The sequence below is a fragment of the Stenella coeruleoalba genome, assembly GCF_951394435.1.
Source record: "Stenella coeruleoalba genome assembly, chromosome: 9".
NCBI lineage: Eukaryota > Metazoa > Chordata > Mammalia > Artiodactyla > Delphinidae > Stenella > Stenella coeruleoalba.
The window spans coordinates 15,014,680-15,026,916 of NC_137155.1; the positions used below are offsets into that span (position 1 = coordinate 15,014,680).

Genomic DNA, 12,237 nt, shown 5'->3' on the forward strand with positions numbered 1-12,237 from the left:
AAGTGTTTATCAACTATATTTATTTTTTAAGAGTATAAACAGGAAATAATTGTCACAGTTGAAAACAGAATTGGCTTGAGGAGTCAGATGCTTGATATTTTGATGTAGTCTACCCCAAAGGGTAGATTATCATCACTAAGGCCAGTTTTTAGAAATCAACCCCACAGCAACTAAAGAGTAAGCATTTTTAATGTCCTCACAATTGTGCCAGAGAGTATAAACTAAATGAGATTTTGAGCGTTTTTGCTCGCTGATACTTTTTCCTAACAGCGTTTGCCACATAGATTTTTGATTGTATTGAAGGTTGTGGATTCTCATTTGAAAATAAACAAACAAATCCTGCCAAAAATTAATGCCAATCAATAGTTCGATTTATTTTGGAACTCTTGGGAATTTTATGATGTTATTTTTCTATGAGCGGCTAAGGCGAGTATTCACTTTCTTGAATTGTAGAAAATTTTTAATATTATACTTACGTACCATTGAATTGTTTTTATTTTAATTGTTTTACTGTGTGTACCATGGCCTTTGGGTTTGTTACGTTTTTCACCTAGATGTTATTCATCTTTTCTGAAGGCGACTTTTAAATGACATCAGATCTCACCTTGACCTTTTGACTTAGGACTGGGTTTATTTAATCGGATAAGTTGATTGTATTTTGGTTTAAAAAAATTTAATGTTACTTTGTTATTGGGAAAATAATCCTTCGCAATGATGTATTATCCTGTGCCGTCGACCTAAATGTTTCAGGGCGATGAAAGGCCATTGACACAGTTGTCAAAGCAAGAGTAACGAACGTAGCAAACAAGCATTCATTCCCTAGAAGTGTTTGGCATAATTGCTGACATGGTAATAGTTAGTACATAGTCTTTTGGTGGTCTTTGCAAAGGCTTGAGGGCTTACATCACCACAGGGAGGTTAAAAATGAGGCTTTCAGTAATACACATAAGCAAGGATGAAATCATTTTCCCACATGATGCGTATGGGAAACCATACCTATGCGAAATTACGTAATAAGTGTTCTTTTTAGGGTGTTTTGCCCTGGATTGAATTATTCTGAAAACGATTCAAACTTATCAAAAGAACCACATTCCTTTGCCTCCTCTTTAAAAATTCGTGTTCAAAACATCTTCCATACCATACCCAGTAGTATTTTCATACTTGCCCCTTTGTGAGACATTATTAGTAAACAGTGTACTTGCCAGAGGGACGTAGAAATGCTAGTGCAGCAGGTGTCGCTGAAAGCAGGAAAGCATAGGCCACGGGGAGGGGGGGGTAGTACCAGCTCAGGGCTGCGGGGACTTCCCACTCCCAGCTGCTGAGTTCTTCCCATTTGGGTCCTTCCTGTAGGTTTTGACACCGTGGACCAAGGTGTGGTCCCCCTCTTGACCCTTTTATTTCTGGCTCCTTAGTTCTGGCTCTTCCACTCAGTCTGACCACTCTTTCTGAGAATTTCCTGCTCCCCTCTAACTGCATCTCGGTAGCATCCGCAATCCCAAGCTTATCCTGTCCTCTCTCAAAAGCCACAGGAGGAAGTAGAGAAAGCCCGAGTTTGGGATTCAGACAGAAGTGGTCTTGTGTTCCAAACGTATGACTTGCCAGTTGTGTGTCGAGGGTCATTAACTTCACCTCTCTGTGCTTCAGTTTCTGCCTCTGTGTCAAAGCAATAATGATGCTTATAGAACTGGTGCGTCACCTGCGTGTCTGGGACACAGTGTAGCCTATTCCATGTTAGTTCTCTTAGGTCTTCCGGGTAAAAATTATAGTAAAATTAATTTTATTGACCTGTGTCTTTACTGGACTCTCTCCCCAACATCTAGCAGTAGCCTCCAGTCAGCTGTGATATAGATTTTCAGCAACAGCTCCCAAGCAACGTGGTGTCGGTGTTTCAGACACAGTGAGGGTACCAAATAGGTGGGGTGAAGATGCCTTTAAAGGGCTTAGTTCGGCAAACGCAAGCACTCTCTAAGTTTCTGTTGATTTTGCCATACACAGAAATTTGTTTTAGCAGAGCCTTTAAGAAGGTAGGAACAGGCTACCTTTTGAGTAGCGTAACTGTCTTACCAAGATGATTTGGAGATAAAGGATTGTGGTGTATTTTGGCCAGAGGACCCAATGATGCTTATCTTCTGCTCTACCTCTGTGATACCCAAAGGAGATGCTTGTAGTGAGGACATTGACAAAGCAAGACGAAATACAAAGGCATTAGAAGCTGCGGCCTCGATCTTGAGTCCCCGTGCAGAGCTCTGTTACTCTAGGCTAGAAGAGGCAACAGGCTCCGTTCCCCTAGGTGAGTAATGGCCTGGAAGCAATACCCTCCATTAAGTAGGGCTGATTCCTTTAAGCCCAAACCAGTGTCAGACATTAACACTGCAATGCGGAGAGGAAGACTAATGAAGGCCCACATCCCATAACAGAAAGAAAGGATTCAGGAGGACAGGTTTCCTTAGTGTCAGGCCTGGCACTGGGCTACCCCACCTGCCTCAGGTCCCGGGCAGGGCCCGAAGCAAGTCGAGCTGCCCTGGGGGAGAGAGATGCAGAAAGATGGAGAGATGGCTAGGTGGAGGGGAGAGAAACTAGACCCCATCCACATGCTGACCTGATCAAGTTCCACCTCGAAAGGTGTACTCACATATTAGGATGATGAAAAGTCACAAAATCATTCCATTAATGAAATTAGATGATTATTATTTTTGCAGTAGCATTGCATGTCTTGACCAAATCAATGTTCCTGTCCCTACATCAGTGTTCCACCTGTGTTTTCTGATTCATCTTGGGGGTGGGCTTTGGGAAGAGCCAGGGGTTACCCCTACAAGCCAAGAATCTTGTATGTTGGTGACTGAAACATCCCCAAAGCAGCCTCCCTTTCCAATCTCTATTCTCTTGGGCAGTTACACTACTGACAACTGTTCTTTCCTCTTGCCTAATACCCCCAGTAGGCCTGCATTGTTCTCAAGTTCAAGTTCAGACTTGTCAGTTGGTTGGTGCTCAAGGCCCTTTGTACTCTGGTAGCGTATGACCTCAGTAGCCTCCCCTCTTGGCCATATACCCGGCCTCCCACCATCACTGCCTGTAGCTCCATTGCTCTGCTGGTGTGGACATACCACCCACTTGGTCATTGCCGTTCCTTTGTTTCTGCCCTTCCCTCTACACAGAATGCCCTTTCTACCCACCTGAAAAGTTTAACTCAAGCCTTGTGTCCTGTGGAACGCCTTCCTTGATGCCCCCTTGTAGAATCAATTGTTCTTTTGTGGTTTCATAGTATACTCTATAAATACTGCATTGTATGGTGGTTGGTGGTAGTTCTGGTTTTCCCATCAGTGCATGGACTGCGATCCCTTATGTAGGAAACATGTCTTATTTAATTCCCGTTTTCTTATCTGTATTTATCCAGTCTATCGACAGATACATATGAAATGTTCAGTATATTTGGTTGAATTGTTTTTATTGTAGAACTAGCTTCAAATCCTTGTAGACTCTTTCCTACACACCTGTAGAGATTTTGTAAGTGGGAACTAAATGACAAGGAAAGAAAACCTCATTTACCCTAAAATTGGTTTTAATTCCATGCGAGGATCACTAACCACTGCAACATTAGCGTTTTGTCCTGATAAAATGTCATTGCGGCAGATCCAGTGAGAATCGATGGAGTGGTTTTACATGTAATTAAGATAAAGCTTTTCGCGACTGAATACAGAAGATATTTTGTAACACGCGCCTAAGCTAAAGCATCTGAGATGAGGACATATCTTTTGATTTTAGTAATAGAATCATTTAGCAATTGATAGTTGTCTTCATATTCGAGTGCAGCCAGGAATTCCTGAATTGACACTTGTTTCTCTTCTCTGAAAGGTTTCTCAGAGGTTGATAGTATGACTTCTGTTTCCAAAAGCCCAAAGTCCCAAAAGCCACAAATCCTCTTTTAGCAAACCATGGGTGTCCCTGAACTGGTTGTCTCAAAAAAAAAAAAAAAGGAAGAGAGACCTAATGTACTCAGCTGTGACTGTTTTCCTCCCGGTCTGTGCTGTCCTTTGCTGGCTATTTCTCAGCTGGAATATTTGCAAAGGAAACATTCAGGCTGAGGAGAGGAGACTTGGAGATGGTCAAGCTCTGGACTGTCCATAGCTGGCCCTTTGTCACAGCCCAGGTGGGTCTTTTCCGCTCTACGCTGCACCCATCATTTCTTTGTGACCCTCATTGAAGACTTGGGGCCTTTCAAACAGAGAAGATTTCCTACTCTACTAAATAAAATACTTCAATAATAATAATAATAGTCACACAATATGGAAGTATTTTAGCCACGCTATACACATGCATTACCAAAAAACCCTCTATTTCCATAAACTGAAAAAAGGCACCAGGCGTGACTCTCTCGATTGGGATCCATTAATGGGATGGTCACCAGAGTTTTAGTCACTTCTCTGCTGTCACGTTTGATTGAAACCAGCAGAGATGTGTTTTGGCAAATCTATTCATAATTTGTCTTTCCTTGTAGGGCTCCCCCTGTAATTGAGTTTCCCATCAGGGAGTCAGTTGGAGTTAATGTATGGACAATCTGCTGTGATTGACGACGAATGTCTTGTTAACATTCTCCCCTCTCTTCCACCCACAGAGCAATGCCAAGACTTTTGGTTTAAAGAAGTCAAAGGAAGAACAATCCCTTCAAATAAGAAGATCTTCTTCAAAGGTAGGAGCTTATCTTCTTAAAAGGTTTGAATTAGTAATTGGTTCAAGAAGGGAATTATACCATAAAATGATGTGTTTATGTAATAGTGTCGCCATGTTTAATACTGTCCATCCAGAGAGTATGATGAAAGACAGCGAGTAGGGATAATGGTCACAGAAACATGAATCGTACTGCATGTCAGAGAGGATGGATCAAATACACAGGGAAGAAAACCAGCTCTTCACGTCTTTTCATAGTAATAAGATTCTTGTTTTTCTAAATCATGAATTGTACAAAGTTCAGAAAATAGATAGCAGAATAAAAGCATTGCTAGTAAACAATAGGTTTCTGATGGAATTAAAGATTTAAAACGGTAAGGAATTATTTGTAAGAAAGTTTTCTTTTTGATTCAATCATCTATCAAAAATCTCCTGAGAACATATTGTCCAAGTAATACAAAAGTCTGTTTGGAAAGTTTCAGTGTTACTTTGATACAGGCTTTGTAAATCTCTTTCCCACCCTAGTCCAGTTTATATCATTTGAATTATCAGCTCTAGAACAGACTCTGCCAGGCCAATGATGCCTTCTCAAAGGCCATTGAACTTGATGAAAAATATCTTACTTGACGATCTGGAACACAGTTCAGACAACTGTATCTCACCCAATAATAGCTTCCTTAAGGAATTTATGAAAGCATGATTGTTCAGCAGTTAGGTCTCTTATCTCATAGGTTTTATTTAACAAGTAAAGTCTCATGGAATTTAATTAAGAAAAGAAGATTGTAGGCAAGATTTTGAGGTAGTAAAATCTTGCAAGATGTTGTCCCTTGTCCTTGAGAAGTCTAAAATTGATCCGTCCATATGTTGTTTTGTATTTTTCATGCCTCAGTTGAATTTGCTTCCGTTATGTTGTACTGAAACTAAATGTATATGACTAACTAGTTTTTGTGATGTTTCAAAATCGCGCCAGAAATCCCCAGATCAGTAGCCTGGAAACTAAGGAGGCTGCTTTGTGAATCAAATAGCACACGTTCTGTTCTGCTTGGAGAGTTCTCAAAGTGAAAATGAGTAAAGATTAGCAACATTGCTGAGTTAGATAATTTTGACCAATACCGAAAGAGCCTGAATGTTGTATGAATGGCTCTTTTAATTGAAAGCTCCCTCGTCAACGGAAAATGACTGATAAAGTTTTGATCTACCTAGACATACCTCCTCCAACAAGTGTCCGTATTTCATAAAATAAATACACCTGCAAGGTGAGACAATGTGAGAGACCCCTCCATTCTAGCAGGGACGTGGAAGTTTGCCTACACTGAACCACAGTTGTTAGGAGCTAAGAATTAGTAGTAACAGTGGTGTCAGCACACACTTTCCACATCCTTGGACAGCAATATCATAGAAGTGAGTACCGCTTGCACAAGACTCTTAGGCAAGCAAAGCTTTTTACTAAAAGAGAGAGTTTGTGCACAAGAAAGAAGGCCAGCTCCCTGAGTAGAAGGGGCAAATTGCTTTTATAACAATAGAGAGGGCTGGTCTCATGATCACTGATAATTTCCACAAATTGTCAAACTTCTTGATCGGCAGCAGGTGGCTCCGTGGTGGCTGGCAGGAATAAGGAGTACTTCTTTGAGGGGAAAGGAGCGCGGCAGAATTTTCTGCAAGAAAGTCCCGGAACGGATAAGGATAAAGTTTATAGTTGAGTCTTGTTGCAACTAGGTATACTCGTGAGTGTGACAGAGATAAGGTTCATCTTTTATTCCTGCCAGCCTGGTTTTTGTCTATGGGACTCAGGCCCCCAGGACCTTTGTTCTTTAGCTTCCAAGGCCTATTTTGCTCAAAGCCGTTCCCTGGTCCTTTTCCAAAATGGCTGTACTCTTGTCTTCCTGTCTCAGTGGTAAGTAAAGTGGCCTACCCATAAAACACCAGCACCAGCAGTAAGTGATAGCAGATTCTTCTGTAGATAGCATATTGTGTGACACTCAGGAGAGGTAGGAAGACCAAAAGACCAGGAGCTTATTTGTAAATGGTGGTTTCTAGTGAAAGGGGGAATATACGCAAAGACAAGGCAAGCACAGGGGCCGCTGGGAAGGTGTGCATGGTGCCCTTGTAAGGTGGCCGCAGTGGGGCTCCATAAGGTGATTCCTCAGGGGGTTTTCCTGGCTGGTTGCATTATTTTCTCATCCATTCACTGCATGAGAGTTCTTTGACTTCAGATCTCTGTCTTCTAGGGCAACAAGTGAAAAAGTTCAATTCTCCCTTTCTCGGTACATTCTTCTCAGTTATCTTCTCGGCTGCACTTTTGTCAGATGACTACAGTGAACTTTTAATCGTTAGGCTCTAGTAGAGCTACAAAAATATCTCATTTTATCTTCATGGAGGATTTCATCTGGTGGAAACTAAACACTGACTGCCTTCCTGTGTCTCTCCCTTGCCTCACAAAGACGCCCTGGAACTTCCTGAAACTCTAAAGCACACTTGTATTCAGAACGTCCTCGGGCTATTCAAGAATTCGGCCTCTGACATTAGAATAGAAAGCGTTTTGGAAACTACTTAGAGTTTTCAGTAGGCTTTTCCATGTTCGCTAGGGGGCTGTGGTATCCGAAAGATGTGGGCAGTCAGAGCCATGGTCTGTGAAGCCTCACCACACCCCACATCCCTCTGTCTGGAAAGTGCTACCCCTCCCCGTGTCCAGTTGCATGTGAAAACTGCGTTCGCGTTCACCAGCAGCACTAATGTGTAAGTTCTCTCCAAGGAAAATCTGCCTTCTACCTGACTTGAAAACCCTGAGCTGAAATGTAGGGACAGTTAATGGTGGAATTGTTACAAGCAACCCGAGTTGCAGGGGGCACCCCCCAAAATCACTCTGAATACTGGTTTTCTGCTCTGGCTACGTTTGTGTAAGTTGGGTCCTGGTTGTAACCGTGATGAGTCTGAAGAAGCGTCATGCTCGTGCTGTGCCTTAAAGCACGTTCCCATTAGGCAAGGTGTAGAAGAGGGAAAATCTGGCAGGTTATTGGAGCTACTTAATGATTGTTTTTGGTTGATGATTTCAAAGTTGTTCTCTCCCTTGGACTCGTGGTACTAACTTTTTTAAATGATGCAGATGTCTTAGGAGACTGGTAGTTCTATTCTGAGTAGATAACAGTAAAACTGGTAACAGTGAAAAGACTTTCTCTTATGACTAAGTTGATTTGTAAATGAGAATCAGTATTTAAACAGTAGTCCAGCTGGGATTACTGTTTTGGATACTGTTTGACAGTATAGAGATCTATCAAAATTTTGTCCTACAGGATCATTTTAAGGCTGATAAGTTTCATTTCGTGTTTACTCGACACCAGACAAACCTAGGAGACAAACGTCATCCACAAAAGGAATACTTGCCTACGGAACTAGAGATGAAAAGCTCATCAATAAAAGCAATTACCCTGAATAAATAAATAAATAAAAGCAATTACCCTGGGAAGCCCAGAACTTCCAAAAACCAAGACAGGGACATAAATCTAAGCAAAGGGTTTTATACCAGTTAAAATTGGGGTATTGAATCAACTAGAAAACCGGAACAATCTTTTCTGATACTTATTAACTTCCTCCGTCTTCCCCTGACCTATGATGAGGGCAAGCTCTAGCTTTCCACTCAGTGACAGCATCTCCAGAAATATTACTGAGCTTGGACCGTCCCTCCCCTGTGGTCCCGGCAAACTTCTTCGTGGAATGACAGCTCACTAACAAAGAGCAGCATTCCTGGAAGCCGAATGAGAGGGGATGTAGGTTCTTTCCTTCCATCCCAGGGTACTGCTCAGTTTTCCATTTCTGTATGGAGTCTGAGTAACACCCTGTGACCTGGAGTCAGATGGAAGCATGTGAAATCCCATGGACAGTGTTTCTGTAGGGAGGTTGAGTTATAATACACTTCCTGATCTTTATCTCTGAGTCATTACGGCATCCATGATTGAGATGCCTCTGTTGATCAAGTCCCTTCTGCCCCTTGCATCCTGTCCTCGTGATTCTTATGAGACACAACCATTTTCCTCTGGAAATCCGCCCTATCTGCCTCCCACTGCTGCGGGCTGCTCAGTTTGGTAGTTGTCTCCGGAAGAGCTGTGGAAAGGTGTCTGAAGAAAGACATCAGCATCCTCTGTTGGGAGATAGTGGGAGGTGGGTGAGAGTGATGGGAAGGGTGGCATTGTGTCCTGTGGCAGTAGCAATCAGTGCTGGTAGTCAGTAGAAGGAATTCTGCAACTTGCATGCATCCCTCCCCTCTCCTCCCACTGTGGTCCAGTGGGGAGAAATATCTGTTTTGGGACTAGAAGGAGAACATTGCCTGAGTCACCCCAGTACTGGAAATGTGTAGCGACTTAGCATTTATACACCAAAGGGCTGATGGGATTATCTTTACAACAGATACTTACTGGATCAGATTTGTTTTCCCTGCTGCACTTTTGGCTTGCAGGTTTTAAATGGTTTCTAGGTCATCAGAATTAGAACTGGTGACAAGATAAGGCTGGATCAGGGGAACATGAACTTTAATGTGGGGGGCTCACTGAAGGACTGGAATTGGACCACCGGAGAGGGGAGCCACTGCCCTGTGACCTTGGCTCCCAGCAGTAAAACCGCTACTGAAATAACTCTGCCCCTGGGAGCACATTTATTCAAAATGATCATAGTAAAGGGCATCCCTTATTCATTCCGAATTATGATATTTACATTCAGCATTCTCATTATCAAATCAATATTTTGCTCCCCCTAACCTACTGAGTGAGATGCTCTGAGTGTTAACAGTACTGGAAAGCCTTAAATGCTCAGGTCCACAGAACTCTGAACACACAAAGGTAGGTTTGTGTGCACAGGTTCTGAAGGTGCTTTATCAGATCCCTTCCTCCCAGCATCTGGACATTTCGTCCGGGGCTGCTTCTGGAGGGAGCCAAATCCTGGCAGGACCTTTATCTAGGGAACTACTCAGGAGGAAAATGAAGCCCAGTGTGGATCAGAGGCGAGGCCCAGGCCCCTGCTGGGAATGCAGTGTGTTGCCGTCACATCTGAGTGCAGACACAGATGCTTGGACTTTTTTTTTTTTTTTTTTGCTTTGCTTTGTTGTGTTTTATTTTGTCTTTCGTGACAGCAATTCGTTTTGTAAGGCAAAGAAAAAAAAAAGCTCTTAGAAGGATTCAAGTTTTCATATCTGCAGAAGGCATTTCTACAGCTTTTGTCAAACCTAGCTGGTCTGTAAAGCGTCTTTGTTTCTGGTTGACTGTTGCAAAAAGCAAGTCCATAAACTAGCACGCATCCAGGAGAGAATGATTTCTATTGAACGAGTCGAGTGGGATATGGTGCATGGGGCCGGTCCTGAAAAGGGTTTTGTTTCTTGCAGCATGGTGGAAATTCACATTCATATTGCTGCTGTGCGTTTGTTAGCAATGCACGGTGAAACAATGGGGCATGCCAGCCGACTGGGCGGTGTTGATTAATGCATTCCTTGAACGTGTTGATTAATGTGTTCCTGCGATGCCTCCTCAAGCCGAGGCTGCACCTGAGGTGTGCGGGATGTGCCGTCTCACCGGCTGTGTGTCGCTCACATGGGCCCATTTGCACATGGGTCTTCCGGGTATATATTTCACACCAGCGCCTTTGTAAATAAAACCACAGATCGAGGAGATTTTTTACAGGAATATTCTCCTCTGGCAGAAGTGTTCTATGTTAAATCTAGCAGGAACTCTATAAAACTGTGAGGTTTGTAGAAGGAATGGTCTTCCAGCTAAACGTAAATCCTTGATGCCATCTGTCTGTCCTATGGGCAATCCTGCCCTGACTTTCATTTTTCTTCTTCTCAAAGTTTTTGTAAAGAAAAAAAAAAGCAGAAAATACCTATGGAGTACAATTTTCACTTGAATAATACAGAAAGAGTTATGCAAAGGGCCAACCCATTAGACATTTGGTGAACTTGGCAACTTAATTGGAAATCCACTCTTCCCAGAGGCAGGGATTGCCATCATCCGGGCCAGGGTAATTCTGTTTCCAGTCAGCTTCATTCAGGGTTGTGACGTTTCTTGCTGTATTATGAATTCCCATTAAACCACTTTTTTTTTTCATAGCTTGTTTCCAAAAAGTCTCATCTTGATGGGGTTCTGCTTGTCTGACGGTTTGAAAAAGATTTGTGTTTGAGAGTTTTTATTTGTTTAGTATCTTATACTTGTTATTTGAGACATAAGAATTCTACTGCTACTTTTAAAACTTCCTGACCCCAAAATTTTCAGCAAGATGGCAAAAATGATGAGAAAGCCATGTTCTAAAATGGTGAGAGAAGGTTTGAGCATCAGAGAAGTGATCCAGCAGTGCCGGCGTGGTGGGTGTTACCACTGCGTCTTGAGGTTCCAACTCTAGCATTTTAACAAAGGAAAGGCTATTTAGAAAAAAAATTTTTTTTTCTGAAAAAAGTGAACAAGTTCATTCTGAGCAAGAAGGAATTCTTATACATTAGAGGATTCATGTATGGAACAATTATATATAGAAGTAGTGGTGTCACCAATATCCTATTTAATAATTGGCGTGAAATTAATGGTGAACGATGACATTCTGATATTTTCAAGAATAGGATTTGAGTGAAGATTCTTTAGTCCATTTAGACTTAGCAGTGACAAGACCATTCAAAGGTCTACTTCGGAAGGTTCCTAGAATACATGACTTCTTTTATTTGATTAATGACATCTAACCCCCAATTTACTATTACTTTAAAATGCTTAGTTATGTCTGCCTTACAAGGAATATTTGTGGAAAAATAGTAAAATATTTAAGTACTTCCTTGGCAGGCATACATAAGCTCCTCTCTTGGAACTCAAGGTACGCAAAATACATGTTTAAGTCATTATAATACATACTTGATGTGAAAGACATATTTGGGGAAACTCATCTTATTTGATTTTCACAGAACCTCTAATTATATGATATGTTTAGGAGAGAAATGCACCAAAATAACTGCCTAAGAGGGAGTTCACATTTGTGATTAGACATGCGTTTTCCTGGTTAGCTTGAATTCTACAAGAATTGAAGGGGTAAACAAAGAGAAGCAGCGAACATGATTAACATTTTTCTGCAAAGCTCTTGATACAGTACTGAATAAAAGCCTTGCTGACAGAAGCTGTTAGCCTTGTGAAGGAAAGGCCATAGGAACAGGTTATGAAAAGAGAGGATGGACGGCAGAGAACAATCTACATGGAGAAGGGGCACAGAGAAAATGGTTCCTGTCAATTTCTATTGTATTTTTTTTTTTTGTCAGTAAGCACAGAGAACTGGCGTTAATGTAGTTTCCTAAATGGCTTTGTTTCCTGGGGCAAAAAAAAAAAAAATCTGAGAAATAGAATTTGACAAATACAACTAGACACAGCTACCATATTCAAATTATTCAAATGAGCTGAAAAATATATCAGTCTAAGTTCAAAGTATGTGTAAAATATTTCTGCATTATGTAATATTTCCCTCTTACAGAGAATCCAACTATAGATATGCTTTAATATTTAAAAAAGGTCTTCCAATTGGTTTCTTGTGCAAAATAATAAAAAGCTTTCTGACCTAGAGGAG

General features: G+C 41.6%; 1 protein-coding gene across 10 annotated transcripts in view; it reads left to right on the forward strand.

The window, feature by feature from the left end:
• The window catches only part of NRCAM (neuronal cell adhesion molecule), a 318,457-nt gene that overhangs the window by 150,713 nt on the left and 155,507 nt on the right, over positions 1 to 12,237 (forward strand). For all 10 annotated transcript variants that reach the window (XM_079931528.1, XM_079931531.1, XM_079931525.1 and 7 more), the window contains exon 3: positions 4,613 to 4,687. The gene's annotated coding sequence lies outside the window, so the exon portion shown is untranslated. The remainder of the gene's footprint in view (positions 1 to 4,612; positions 4,688 to 12,237) is intronic.